This window comes from Gouania willdenowi, chromosome 12, assembly GCF_900634775.1.
Source record: "Gouania willdenowi chromosome 12, fGouWil2.1, whole genome shotgun sequence".
NCBI lineage: Eukaryota > Metazoa > Chordata > Actinopteri > Blenniiformes > Gobiesocidae > Gouania > Gouania willdenowi.
In genome coordinates this window covers 19299813-19314212 of record NC_041055.1, presented here as the reverse complement: position 1 = coordinate 19314212, position 14400 = coordinate 19299813, and the positions used below count along the sequence as shown (strand labels likewise).

The following is a 14400-nucleotide window of genomic DNA, read 5'->3' as shown; positions in this document are numbered from 1 at the left end:
ATCTTACTGTTTAATTTACTTCTAACCGTTGCCGTATCTTCAAACTGAGGTAAAGCTTGGTCCCCTTATCCATGCTTCAGTGACATATTCCCATATAGTACTTGTAACAGAGGGAGAATGAGCCCTTAGTGTCAGCGCTCTGAAGCTTTAGTAGCCTCTTGCCAAAAGACGCTCAATTTACCAAGCTACAACACAATCTCTTTGCCTTGAGGCTTTACATCTCTAGAGATACAGAACATAAGGGGGTGTTACAGAAGAGCTAGCAAACACCAATCAACCCACTTGACACAGTGTGTATCTAACCCAGTGAAAGGAAAGTGCCCAACTGTTCCCAGTAACCACAGTGCCATGCCCACAGTCACTTTGATCAACCAAATGTTGCCACAATGTCTGGATGATTCTGTTCCACAAATATAAATGGTCTGAATAAGGTGATTTAATTAGTCATTTCAATTTGACAAAGTCATTCCTTAATTCTACTAAAAAATATTTGTTAAAAATGGTTGGAATATTTTTCCTGATTCCTTATATTGTAATATTTTGCTTTATATAAATGTTTTGTTCATATTTCTTTAAAAAAACATTTTTGTTTGTTTGTTTAGGGGTTCAGCTAGCATTTTAGTTTATTTAAATTTGGTATTTTTTAAGCTCGTCAGTGGAACATCAGCCTCTCTGTCATAAAAATGCTATTCTGAGTGGAAGCACTCTTTCCTTCTAAATTATTTCAGAGCACCAACAACATTACACAAAACAAGAAGACAACAACATGGATCATTGATCCAAGCAGATACCGTACCTATAGGTATTAATTGTATATATCTTTCACAATGCAGGCATCCATTATTCTTTATCAGTTACATAAACAAGCAGCTGTCTGAACAGCAGCTGTGCATACAGAATTTTGGCTGAAAGTGATGTGTGTGCTGAAGTGAGACCATGAGAAGATCTAAGGGGAAATATGGAGAAGCGAGAGTGACGTGTCTGCTCACAGGCATGTATGAGTGCCTCAGAAACAGTGTGCTGTACAGATTAATCCTCTGCTCGCTATCCTCATCCTTTCAGCACAACACACGGTTGATTACAGCTCAGTAACACACAGCTACAACTGACGTGTATGTACAGTGTATACATTACAACAATGTCATACAGACGTGTGTCAGGTATATCAGTTTTAAAAGTGGCCATCTATTTTCTATTTATTTTCAAAACAATACCTAGAAGGCAATCTGTATAGTTTAGTTTTAGCTTCTATTTGTCATAAGCAACCACAGCCTTAAAGTTTTCCCATTACACTACTTTAGTCAGTTAATAAGAAGCAGCTCCAGAGGGAAAAGCCTCCTGTTTAATAGTGATCAGGGCGTTCATGTTAGTATGCACTACAGTGTGTGTTGGAGGAGGACAAGAATCTCATTATTCCTTCTTCCTTGGATGCATCCTAAGCTTGATATCAAAACACTGGCTCACACCTCACAGCATCGCACTGATCATTTGTATTACCAATTATGGGCTGATGGCCACAGTTTAGCCTGAAAGCAGCAATTCATCTGGCAACCCTGGTCAGAGGGTCATTAAAGTAGGAACGGCATGGTCTGTTAGGATCAGGGCTTTAAATTAACTTTTTAGATCACCAGCCAGCATGGCTAGTAGATTCCTAAAGTTACCAGCCAACCAGATTTTCCACCAGCCAAATTCTTTTCCAGCGAAAACAAACTACATTATGAGTGCTTCAGAATAGATTTAAGCGTTCATGTTTTTTTAATTATTTTTAATTTAGTTGATTGCAGAAATACATTAAAATGGTACAAATATAAACATTTAATTTAAAAACAATGTTGGAACAATGTCTAAAAGGTGTAATATGGAACTTTGGGTGTGTCGGAGACGTGAACCTTTAATAAAGTATATTCTCATAACTTAATAAACAAACTTAACGCAGACAAAAAATTAAATCCCTGGAACACTGTTTGAAGTTAGAAAAAAATAGAAGTAATCAAGTACTAACTTCTTGTGACACGTCACGACAGTGTTCATGGGAAATATAGGATTAGCGCAACCAGCAGTGTTGCCAGATACACATTACGTTTTAAAGTCTTACCACAAACAAATACCCTCAAATTTCTTGGCGGAAAATAGCCCAATCTGGCAACAATGTTACAACATTTTTTCTGCAGCCTGTCGATTCAAACAGACACAGTGGTTTTGTTTCATTCTTCACTAGCCAAAATGGCTAGTAACGCTACAATGTTAACCACCAAAGTTAATTTTTACCTGCATTTGGCGGGTGTTAATTTAAAGCCCTGGTTAAAATACACACAAACTTTTTCTTTGGTTTCTCTTCCATTTCTTTTTAATATAGCTTATGTGTTTTAATATTAGTGAGTGACATAATGTCTTCAGCTACTCAGCAGTTATAAACAGTCCTAACAGAGACAGGAAAATCTTGTACAACAGCAGGCAAACCTGCTGGTCGAACCCTAAAGGAGCCTATTATTGTCGGTCTCATTTGACTCAGCTAAAAGAGCTTTAACACCACGAGCGCTGAGCTTGAACAACAAAGACAGACTAAATAAAAAAGATTTGCCACGATTGATTTTCTTGCAATTACCTTTTTTGTTCAGCAAAATTGTGAAGATATTTGTTTCCGTTCTTTTTTTAAGAAACAGGTAAAACGTAGAAAAAACAGAGTGGAATTATGTTCCCTAAGTGACATACAACCACCTCTTAAAGTGAGAACTTATCTGGGACAAAACCAAAGGTATCTATTGCTTGGAGGAATGTCCTAAAACAGTGATGGACTTTCCAAAATTGAAACGAGAGGGAGTATATTTAATTTAAAAACTGCCCATAGAACCACCTTTTCCCAATGCTGTAAACCTTAGGGAAACACTGGTAACATTTACCACATGGCAAACTACTGTACTTCCTCCCTTCATATAATAACACTCTGACCTAACCGTTTGCTTATTCAATTCATTTCACAATGACTATGAAAGAATCTTCCTCATACACATTCATACAAAAGACGAGACAGCTTATAGTGAAATGTTTACTTACTTGAATGAATGAATAAAGTGACAAAAGGAACCAATAATGACTCACTGTAGAGAACACAGAACCTTTCACTTGGTGCACACGAGGAAAAGATCTGAGCTTTATTATCAAAATGTGAGTGCATTCCCTTAAAAAAGAAAAGGGAAAAAAGGGAAATTATCACTGGGTTAAAAAATTGCACGAGCTATTTCCAAGTGTGTAAAATAATTTAAAAAGTAACACCGTCATCTGATTGATATCTACCCACCACAAGCAATTAAACCACCAAAGTAAATGCAAACAACCTGGTATAACCACTGTGACTGGTTTTAGTTACACAAAAAAGTAAACAGAGACAAATTTGCTTTGTCATAAATACTGCTAAACACATACAGGCAATTTGTCTTCATATAAGGAGAAAGATTAAACCAGTATATGTAATCCATATTCATATTTATAATCATGACTGTAGTGTCACTGATAACCTCTCAGTAAACATGATCCATGCTAACACAGCAACCGTTTATTAATACTGAAGCAGATAAGTGCCTTGCCTCACTGTGATTCTTTTCTACAAGTTACATAGTTTACAATTTAATATTATTTGAAAAATTGGGTAGAACCATTTCAGCATAAGACCATCGACCATACTTTGTCACAAGCTCATGGTAAAATCTTTTCTGATACTAGATGTTCCCTGGATCAACATATAATGTATCACCTGTATAATAATTAGTTCCTATGTGCAATAGCTTCAGTATAATTGCCTAACAACCCCCACAAGACTTCTATGCACCTTTGTGTTGTTCAGGTTTGTACAACAGCCTTTAGAAAACAAAGGTAAAGTTTACTACAATCTAATATTAGGCAAGTGTAAGGATTTACTTTAATGTCACAAGGGAAAAAGAACTGGCAGAGGGCATCTTTTCAACCATTACCTGGTTTGAAGAAGATAAATATTGTGAAATAATGACAGGATGAATCATTGGCTTCATGTGGTTAAAGCTGACAGACTTTAGGTGGACCTACTAAGCATATGCTGGCCTCTGACTACAGGCACAAGCCCTAACAATGACATGAGCGCATCCAAGCATTAGCAAAGAGCATTGGAAGAAGGTGGCCTAGTCTGATGAATGTCATTTTCTTTTCCATCACATGGCTGGTTTGTGTAACTGGGAGGAGTTGGCACAGGATACACTATGGAAAAAAAAAGACAAGCTGGCACAGTGAAATCCTGTATCCTGCCATTGTTCCAGATGTTACTGTGCATGGTGCCACAAACCTTTAGAATCTATGCTGAAGATATGTGATCTAAAAAAACATTACATTTCCACAGGTATATGTGCAAAAGTTTAGAAGATAGATAGATTTCTTCATAAATGCCAGCATTAGTTCCTTAATTTCACCTGTACTCAGTATGCTAAATGCTGTCCTTGATTCTAAGCAAACAACCAACCAACCAATCAAGGCCTGACTTCAAGTTAAGAGACACTTTAAAAACCATTTCTTAAGAAGCTCATTTTAGGGTAAAAGTTTATCAAGAGTCCATTGACTTTCTCTCTGTTACTCTCGCTGGGTTTTTATTACAAATATTTGCAAAATAAAAACAATATGTCTAAATGTCAACAAAGCATAATTGCACTTTGAGCCTCATAACTCCTGTGAAATCGCATCCCGCGAGACTTCGGTGCAGAACGATGGATGCTCCAAACCTCCTTATAACACTCTGTATTCCTTTGTTTTTTGCTGTCTTAGGTGACACTAATCATTTTTTAAGTGCGATGCTAAGAAATGTCCCGGTCTCCTCTTCTGTTTACATGTATCAGGTCATGTTTTTTTGGAAAGAAGTGGTCATGTGACCATGTATGTCACGTCATGTGACCATGTACATCACATTCTGTAACGTACATTTGCAGAAAATGTGTTTCCATAGCGCTTTTGCAACACATTTCAATATCATGAAAGCGATATGAGTGTTTTTCAAAAATTCAGGTGTTTCCATCACCAGTTTTTATTGCGCTATTTGGATTTTGCGCATATCCAAAGGTAATGGAAACACAGCTTCTGATCTGTTCCTGGACTCACAAGAAATAGGATTGGTGGCAGAAAATGTTACAACTAATATTTTTTCCAAAGCACAAATGATTTATCAAAGTAAACACAGTGATTCATATAAACACAGAGTAAAACTGTGAGTATGTGTGGCCAGCACAGCTGAATATGAGCTATAGTGAGCTGGACGGCTTTGTGTGTGCAGATGGGGGCTTTATGTGGAGGAATATTTAAAACAGTGGCACGCTCTCTCTCCTCCTTACTATCACAGCCTTTATAGATTCTCTCCTTCATCACAGCACCACTGGGACTCTCCTCAGCTCCCTGTTGTGCTTACTGGAACCTTGGCAGCCAGCTTTTATATTGGCCAATTAGGAAAGCTTTTACTAAAGCTCTAGCCAATTGGATTAGAGCTACATTTCCTTGCTAGAAGAGACTCAATTTGTGCTGCTGTAAGCTAGAATCTGAGAACTGGTGGGCAGACTCCTGTTTCAGTGATAGGCACCAGGCTAACACACACATGCTGCTGAGGCGGGGAAGGAAGCGACATCCTGTGCCACGGCTCTGATCCCTCTGCTGCCGAGTGCAAGTCAATGAGATTCAGAACTGTTTAAACTGAGAACATAAAGTAGAGACCAAACAACTAACAGACAGCGATGCTGCTCCCCAGAGAACAGAAAACAGACACAAAGATTGGTTGGCAGAAAAAAGAGCTGAACTGTGCAACATGGAGGAGCAGGGAGTCACACAAGGTTAAAAGGTCAAAGCTAAACAACAGAAAAGACTTTTATTCACTGCTTTTCTTTGACTGCGTTTGCATAAAATCCATGGAGTAAATGTATTAAAACTATAGGGTTGTACTTTTCATTGTGTAACTAATGTGAAGGTAAAAAAAAACTATTTGCTTTAGATAAAACCCAAACCGTGTTTTTATCTTTTTATATGGAGGGTCTGGCCTGTATGTAATAGGCCTATTACAGTGTTTGTCTTTCGTGTAGTTACTCATAATTTTGCACCTGATGTTGCCAGCACTCTTGCGTCCTTAATCTGGATGTCAAGGTCCATGGAAATTCCATCATTGGAATTAAATCTATTTCCAAATCCAGCAGCTGTTTTACAATCATTTACTCAATACCAGAAACTAGGGCTGAACAATTAATCAAATTTTAATCATAATTACTTTTATTTATTTTGTTCGCCACGATTAAATTAACCTAATCGTCCACAATATTTACGTTTAAAATACAGGCTCTTTGGTAAATTTCAAATTTGTGGGTTAATATTTATTTATTTTTATCATAATTCCATTTCATAGCTTAATTTTGCACATTATACACATTTTGTTTGTTTAAAAGTAGTGTAATAAAAATACAAACGCTCCCCCTAAAACTATAAATAATTGTGATTATAATCATGATTACAATATTGATTAAAAAAAAAAAATCACGATTATCATTTTGGCCATAATCGTGCGGCCCTACCATAAACTCTAAATACCAATGGATACAGTCTCGTTTATTGTAATAATTTGCATTCAACTGTACTAATAAGTAGTATTTGTACATAGGTTTTTAATATCATGTATCATCACCATTTCCATTCTGAATTGGACACAATATAATAATGTAACTTTGCATTTATCAATGATTAGGGTCACCTAGAGCTAATAGAATGCTGAGAAGCTAAAGCAGAATGTGCATAATGATCGTGCAATAACAGTTTGCACTTTTTTCTCCCCTCCTCTTTATTCCATCAATATTATGACAGAGTGCATTGCCAAGTTAATGCTAACAAGCACAAGTGTAGAGAAACACTTAGTGGGGCCACTGTAGCGTACACAAAAATATATACAAAAGAATAAATGTACACAATTAGTTAACTTTGCTCCCTTTTAGAGAACGCAGCTCAATCTTTGCTTTTATGATCCAATGTAGAAATTAGACAATATGAGAGCAGCATGATATGATTGTTACAATCAACAAAAGCTTTACATCACTCTCTATAATTTAAAGAGAGTGTACAAGCATATAAAACAAAGACACTCCACATCCACACACAAGTTATGAGAGAAAACGCCAAAAGTGACACATATTATGCTGCTGTTTGTTAATAAATGTACCTGAGGGGCATTTTGAAACAGCAAATTTAACCATAATTGTCTTTCTGGTAAGACTTTGAGTTAAAAATAAAGATTTATATTGTATATAGCCATTTTGAGATAAAAAAAATATTGAGATATGAGTTTTGGTCAATATCGCCCTGGCCAGCGCTACTAAAAAATAATCCAAATGCAGATTTATAGGCAAATAAAAGAAAGCAACCCTAACCAGCCAGAAAGATAAGCAAGAACAACAATAAGTGCCACATCAAATCAGAACATACACACCTCCATTTAGTTGTCTATCAACACAGTCAATACTGAAGTAAATCAGAAGCAGTCAGGGCTCAGATCCAAAGTTTGATGAACATCTGATGGTGTGCCAGTGAAAACAGGCCGACAGAAACTAAAACTATAACACAAAGATGTATGTATTCATTTCATTGTGTATCACGTTTCTACTGCATCACAGAAAAACATACGTGCTATAACCTGATATCAGTTTCTTTCAATATTCCTCCAACAGGGTCTGTGTGGTCCTTTTTTGTCAGGAGAAATACAATGCAATACATTTTCAAAATGAGTTTTTAATCCACTTCCAGGGGTGGCCAGCCCAGTTCTATTCTGACCCACCATCTAGGTACTTCCCTGCTACAACCACTGTGGGAAACCTGCGCAAATATGCAAGTATGCAAGATTGTTACATTTTTAAGTTAATTAAGAAGACACTGTGGCCTACATAATATTTTTTTTATTTGAAAATTAAGTGTGTGGAAAAGTGTTTATTTTCTCACAATGAAGTGCATTTCTAATAAAAGGTCAGCAACAATTAAAAGGAAAAAAAAAACATGGAAATATTTGTCGTATCAAAGGGGACCTGTCATGAGTTTCAATCTTGTAATCTTTAAATATCAAAAGATAATATATAATACTAGATGTTTAGCTAGCTAAAGTTTGTGAAAATTAAAAAAAAAAAAAATGCTTATAAAGCAATGAAGGGTACTAAGAATCTGACTTTCTGAGGGGCTACGGTCAGCGCCGTCTTCCCTCGGCAACACTTAATTGGGATTGTGATTGGCTGAAGTCGTAGTATTTTCTGATTTGTTGACCAATTTTTGATCCATTAGGAGGAAAATATACTAAAGCAGTTTGATATCAAGTGGGCCACAAATTACAGGCTGGAAAACAAGCCTTTGCAACATTAATGTGGCCTAGTTTTCCCTTCCACATTTAAATGGTAATGTAACGTAGAGCATGTAAAGCATCGACAATATTATCAAAGCACTAAGTGACAGATATCTGTCCATGCAGGACCAACACTTAAATGTCCTTGATTTTGTGACCAATTTCTATTTCATTTTGGCAAATGTGGATTTGTTTTTTTTTCATAAAATGCAGGATTTTTAAATAATTGAGAGTTCGTTCAGAAAATGTAGATTAAAAATGACAGCCAATATGTGATATAAGCATGGAAAACTGTGAGCCCTGCAAATATCGTGGAGTTTCATTCAAATTGTGTATTTGGAAGGACTGAGAAATCCAGAACATACGTGTCCAGTTTTGGATTTGAAAATAAGGGAAATTTTCTGGCGCCCACTACGAGCCGTCCCACCCGCCCAACCAAGCTCCATTATTCTTTATATTTTAAGACAAGTGTACAAGAATTCTAAAGCACCCACTTGTCAACTACTTACTAAATACAATTATGTGATTAGAATCTGGTAGGTTGACCTTCATTCACATTAAAATACTGTGAACATTCCTACTAGGGCTGGGTGATATGGACCAAAACTCATCTCAATATATTTTCTCAAAATGGTGATATACGATATACTGTAAATCTAGATAATTTAATTAAATAAAATCTGACCAGAAAGACAATTCTGGGTTAAATTTGCTGATGCTAAACGCCACACAGGGACATTTATTAACAAACAGCTGCACAATATATGCACTCAGAAATCCATCTAACTGAGCTTTACATGATGTTCTGAGAAGTAAAAGCAGTGACTCTTAAAACTAGTATTTTGTTTCATATGATATATGAAATATTGTAGTTTTCTATATCACCAAAATAGAAAACTCGATGCATTTTGAATCTCAATATATCACCCAGCCCTTATTCCTAAACTATAAAACAGCCCAAAAAAACCATAAATGTGTATATGAAGTACATGCGTTTATTTTATATACATATTTACTGTTTATATACATATACATACTGTTTATTTCACATTGCTTGTCTTTAAGTTAAAGATTAACATTTTATTTTCATTATATATTTTCTGATAATTTCTCATGCTCACTCATGTGGTTCTCTGGTATTCACTAATGACTTATTAGACACATTTGTTACAGACTTTACATTCTTTGACACTTTTTAAAGCAGTGTATATTTATGGAGCTTGTGATTGGCTGATTTTTCATGGTGACTTACGTCGTTCCTTCCTCTGTGGTAGACGTTAAAATCTCAGTTATTAATCTAACAGAACGTGTAACTGTGTTCTATCCTGCTGCTCTTTAGGGAAGGTAAACTCTCTGTCCCATTTCACAGCGTATTTACACCAGTTCTTTGTTTTTTTCTCGCTGGAACGCCTTCATTCATTCATCTCTTTTCTGAGTTGTTTCCGGGTTTGTTGCCGCTGTCAGCACTAATCTCGTGAGGACTGACACTCAGGCCATTTCAGGTGGAAGTTCTCGCGAGGCTAGTGACGGCGTTCAGTTTAGTAAGGCATCTTTTAATTATTATTACATTAAAATACGGGTTATTTATGGGTTAATACTCATACGGGAAGATGGCGGGAACGAGGGGTAAAATACGTGAGTTTCCCGGCCAAAATGAGATACTTGACAGGTATGTCCAGAACTGAATTAGTTGACCATTTACACAATGACTGTATCATTATGCTCTATTGTTTTCATAGTATTCTGAACAAAATGTAGTCAAAGAGTTACTTGAATTCAGAAATAAGAGAAAGGCGGTACTTAAGCCAAAAAAAAAAAAAAAAAAAAGAGAACCACTGCCCTAATGGACAGATGAGGAGGTACTCCTAGTCTAGATATTAGGGTGTACCGATCCGATATTGATATCGGATATCGGTCTGATATCAGCCAGAAAACAAATATCGGATTTTACCGGACTGCATCTAAAATCTCCGATATGAGCGATCCGATAAGTTTTTGTTGTTTTTGCTCCCACCATATACTGACAGTAAAAAATAACTGAAGTGAACTTGAATTGTTGACTATTGTTCTCTGATCAAGCCTTTTCTAACATTCCACACTACAAAGTAAGTAATACAAGTATGTATGATTTGTGCTGATATATCGGATTGATATCGGTATCGGCCAATACTCAAGGCTGTAATATTGGTATTGTATCGGAAGTGAAAAAGTTGTATCGGGACATCCCTACTAGATATTAACATAATATAGTCCAGCACTGTACATATAATACTACAAAGAAACTAAAATTCCTAACAGACTAGGAAGCAATATGATAAAATTGCATAATTAAGAAATGGGGTTGAGTTTCAAAATATATTTCTTCTTCCTGCTACTTTTAGAGCACACATAAGTGTACGTGGATCGCATATATTGTGTTGAACATGTTTTATTATTTTCTCTGTTGGGGTTTCCTTGTCCACAAAGGGTTTTTTGTTTCCTTTCTTGTCCCTGCTCGAAACAACTAAATGAAATTACATTTTGCAAACATTCATTTTTTTTTTTTTTTTAACAACCCTTTGAACCTCCCACTGAAAATACACTGTATTCATAAATGCAGCTTTGAAACAGATAAGAAGAACAAAAGGTGTGTGGATTAAGTGTAAAGTCACTGGGAGGTGTGAAGACCTTTGAACACTTATAGATGTATCCAGTAGAGAGAGTGTGTGTGTGTGTGAGACGTAGATGTTCTCATGACGTCATTAGGTATGCCAAAGAGCTGGTTCAGCAAGAACGGAGGGCTGTGGTTCAACATTTCTTCCTCTAAGCTCACTTTAACACGCACACACGCACGCGCCTTAGAGCAATGGTTCTTAAACTTTTGTGGCTCAATTTCTGAATTCCAATTCCCCCTTTGTCAGACTTCAACATTTTTTGCTTTGAATTCTATGAAAACAACAGCTACAGAGCATAATGATGGAATGAATGAGTGATGAATCACATTGTAAAGAATCTCATTTTGTAAATAAGTATTTAGTGTCTCCTAAATTGATATATTTCTATTGGTTTTTAGCATTTCCGGTCATCTCCTGTCTGGTGTGGGACCAAAACTGATCCCTGTACTTTCAGTTCAAAATCAGAATCAGAAATGTTTTATTTGCCAAGTACAGCACAAGGAATTTGACTTGGTAGTCGGTGCGCGGAACAAAAAACAAAGAAACAAGCCAGCAACAACAACAACAACAACAACAATAAAAAATAGTAAAGGACGAGGGATAAATAAAGGATTTATATATATATATATCATGTTATGTTCTAAGTAAGATTACTTCCATCATTATTATTATGATTATCATTTTTTTTATCTAAAAAAATAAATTAATAAACATTACAAAACCCCAGATTTTCCACTTTCTCTTTCAAATAACCCCTGTAGTACCATCGCGTACCCCCATTTGAGAAACACTCACTTGGATAGTGTGTGTGTGTGTGTGTGTGTGTGTGTGTGTGTGTGTGTGTGTGTGTGTGTGTGTGTGTTTCAAAAAAATGATTATGAGTAAGAAAAACAAAAAACAAAACAAAAAGGTAAACAAAGGCAACAATTCAACAATAGGAAATAATGATCCGCTGATACACACACCAGTCCGGAAGTGGGCAATCAAGACACCTGCTATCATTTAATAAGAGCATCCAAACCTTCACCTCACCTAAGATACTCGCTTTAAGACATTTCCTTTTATTTTCACATTAAAACACGCTGACTATAAACAGTGAACACACAAAAACAAGAGAAAGTTAATCACGTGTGGTTAACAGTTCCTCTATGCGCTCCTAACACGGAACAATGAAAGCAAACGGGCAGAACAGCGATAAATCATGTCATAAATAGCCCCGTGCACGCTACAATGTGACACTTGGACAGCGTTAAACCCTCCGCTGTTTGGTTTTTACCTCTCACGGGATGTGAACGGAAAATGAAACAGGGACAAACATACATAAATAAAGCCAACTTACGGTGAGGACCAGTCTGTGCCTTTAAAAAAAAAAAAAAAAAGCATAAAAGTCCACAGAAAGGAAATAAACCCGTTCAGTGTGAGAGTCCTGCCGCAGCGAGGAGCGTTCACTCACTACCAGCGTCTTGACAACCGGGACAGAGACGGAGTCTGCAGCCGAGGCGCGGGCCGTGAGCCCGGAGCCTCCTGCTGGTCTGCAGCGGACTGGCAGCCTGGAAGGGACGGGCCATTGCGCATGCGCACAGCACGAGGGCTAGCAGGTGCCACAGTGCTGCATTCACAGCGTTACTGAGCCTGAGCAGGAAGCCAGTTTAAAAGCAACAACAACAACAATAAGGCGAGGTGTTAAACACAGCTCGTCTGTGGGTGATGTTTGGAAAAGAGCTGCTGAATGTGAAAGTATTTTTCACCCCTGGTAAATAGATTTTGTTCCTGTCCAAGTGAGAAAAAAAAGCAGCGACAAAATCCATTTTCACCCGTGGATTAGGATATAAAAAAAAGAGGATAAGAGGATAATATCTCCAGAGCCGCTGATTTTACCATAAAGATAACTCCATGACATAATTCATAGAGTACAGGTTTAGGAATTGCTCCATATGTCCATAGTCTTCCAAGCATGATCTTATCTTCCTCATCTTCATCTGTCATTCAATCATCATGGTGAATCTGTGCTAACATCATCTCTATAAACTAAAAACAACTCCCAATGCTAAAATTGCCACATAATAGTAGTAATATCTGATTTTTTATTAACAATATTCACTTTTTTTTAGTCCCTCGATGGGGAATTCTATCTTTACAGCTGATACACACGTATATACATGTATTCAAAGAGTTAAAATGCTAAATGTTTATTCTGTATAATGTATGAACCAAAAAAAAAAAAAGAAGAATAATCAGCAAGTTATTGTCCTGTATTTAAAGTCAGTGGATGCTCTCCAACTATAATATGAATGGTGACTAAAAGATGTAATCTAGTGGCCTGTATGTGCACCGGCATTCTCCATCTAAGAGAAGCATTATTCTGCCAGACAGTCTTATAAATAATTCAGTAATAAAAGCTTGCCATGCCTATTGCCTTCATGCAGCCGCAGCAGTGTCACACGCACGCACCCCTCCATCCATCCATCCATCCATCCATCCAGGAGGAATTCAAACCAACCTGGGAGGAAAATAAACTTCAATCAACATTCTGGTTTTGAAAATGGCAATGGCCGGTTGGGCAGATGAGATCAGCCAGGGATTAGGAGGCGTCTGTCAACTATCAATAGCATCATGTGCCTGGCTGCAGTGGAGGCGATGGGAGAGGAGCGGGGATGGATGGATGGTTGGATGGATGGTTGGTTGGATGGATGGAGCTGAGTTAAATGCACACACGGTGCAGAGCTATGCTGCTGCTGCTGCTTGTCCAGCCCGTGGATCAGAGGAGAGAGTCGCCCGCAGGCGGTGATGATGATGATGATGATGATGATGATTCCACTCCAAGTGCTCCCGTCCCACGCGGAGCACAAAGTGTGGAGCAAAGGAGAAAAGAAAAGGGCTTTTTACCTGCACGGTGCTCCCGATTAGCATGCTGATACTACTTCCCCCGACTCAGTGTGGTTTTTCAGGGCTGCCGAGCACTCAGAGCTGCTCTGGGATCAACCGGGAATTTAGACAACGGGATCTGATCACGTGGCCACGCTCCGGGCTGCTAATTGGTGGAGCGGCTCGCGCTGCTGCTCCCAACACCTGTAAGGTGCTAAGGTGCAAACATTGGTGCAGACGCTATACACAAGATATTGGGAACCATATCCCTCATTGAAAATAACATTTACAATATCACTTATTTTTTGTACAATAAAGGAACTTTTCTAACATAGTTTGAATTTGCAATAACATCAGCTGTTCTTTTTAATACATTCATATATTACATAGTGCTTTAATTTAATTGACTTGATTTACATAGTGTTTTAATTACTATCGAAATCAGCGTTTCTCAAATGGGGGTACGTGTACCCCTAGGCGTACGCCATGGCACTACAAGGGGTTCTTAGAGAGAGA

At 37.4% G+C, this 14400-nt stretch overlaps 1 protein-coding gene across 2 annotated transcripts in view; it reads right to left on the bottom strand.

Moving 5' to 3' along the window:
* The window catches only part of strbp (spermatid perinuclear RNA binding protein), a 108441-nt gene extending 94428 nt beyond the window's left edge, over positions 1-14013 (bottom strand). The window contains exon 1 of one of the 2 annotated variants that reach the window (XM_028463133.1): positions 13906-14013. The gene's annotated coding sequence lies outside the window, so the exon portion shown is untranslated. Of the gene's footprint in view, positions 1-12358; positions 12472-13905 lie in introns of those variants that run through there. The other variant, XM_028463134.1, reaches the window with a different exon arrangement.
* Positions 14014-14400: the final 387 nt, after the last annotated feature.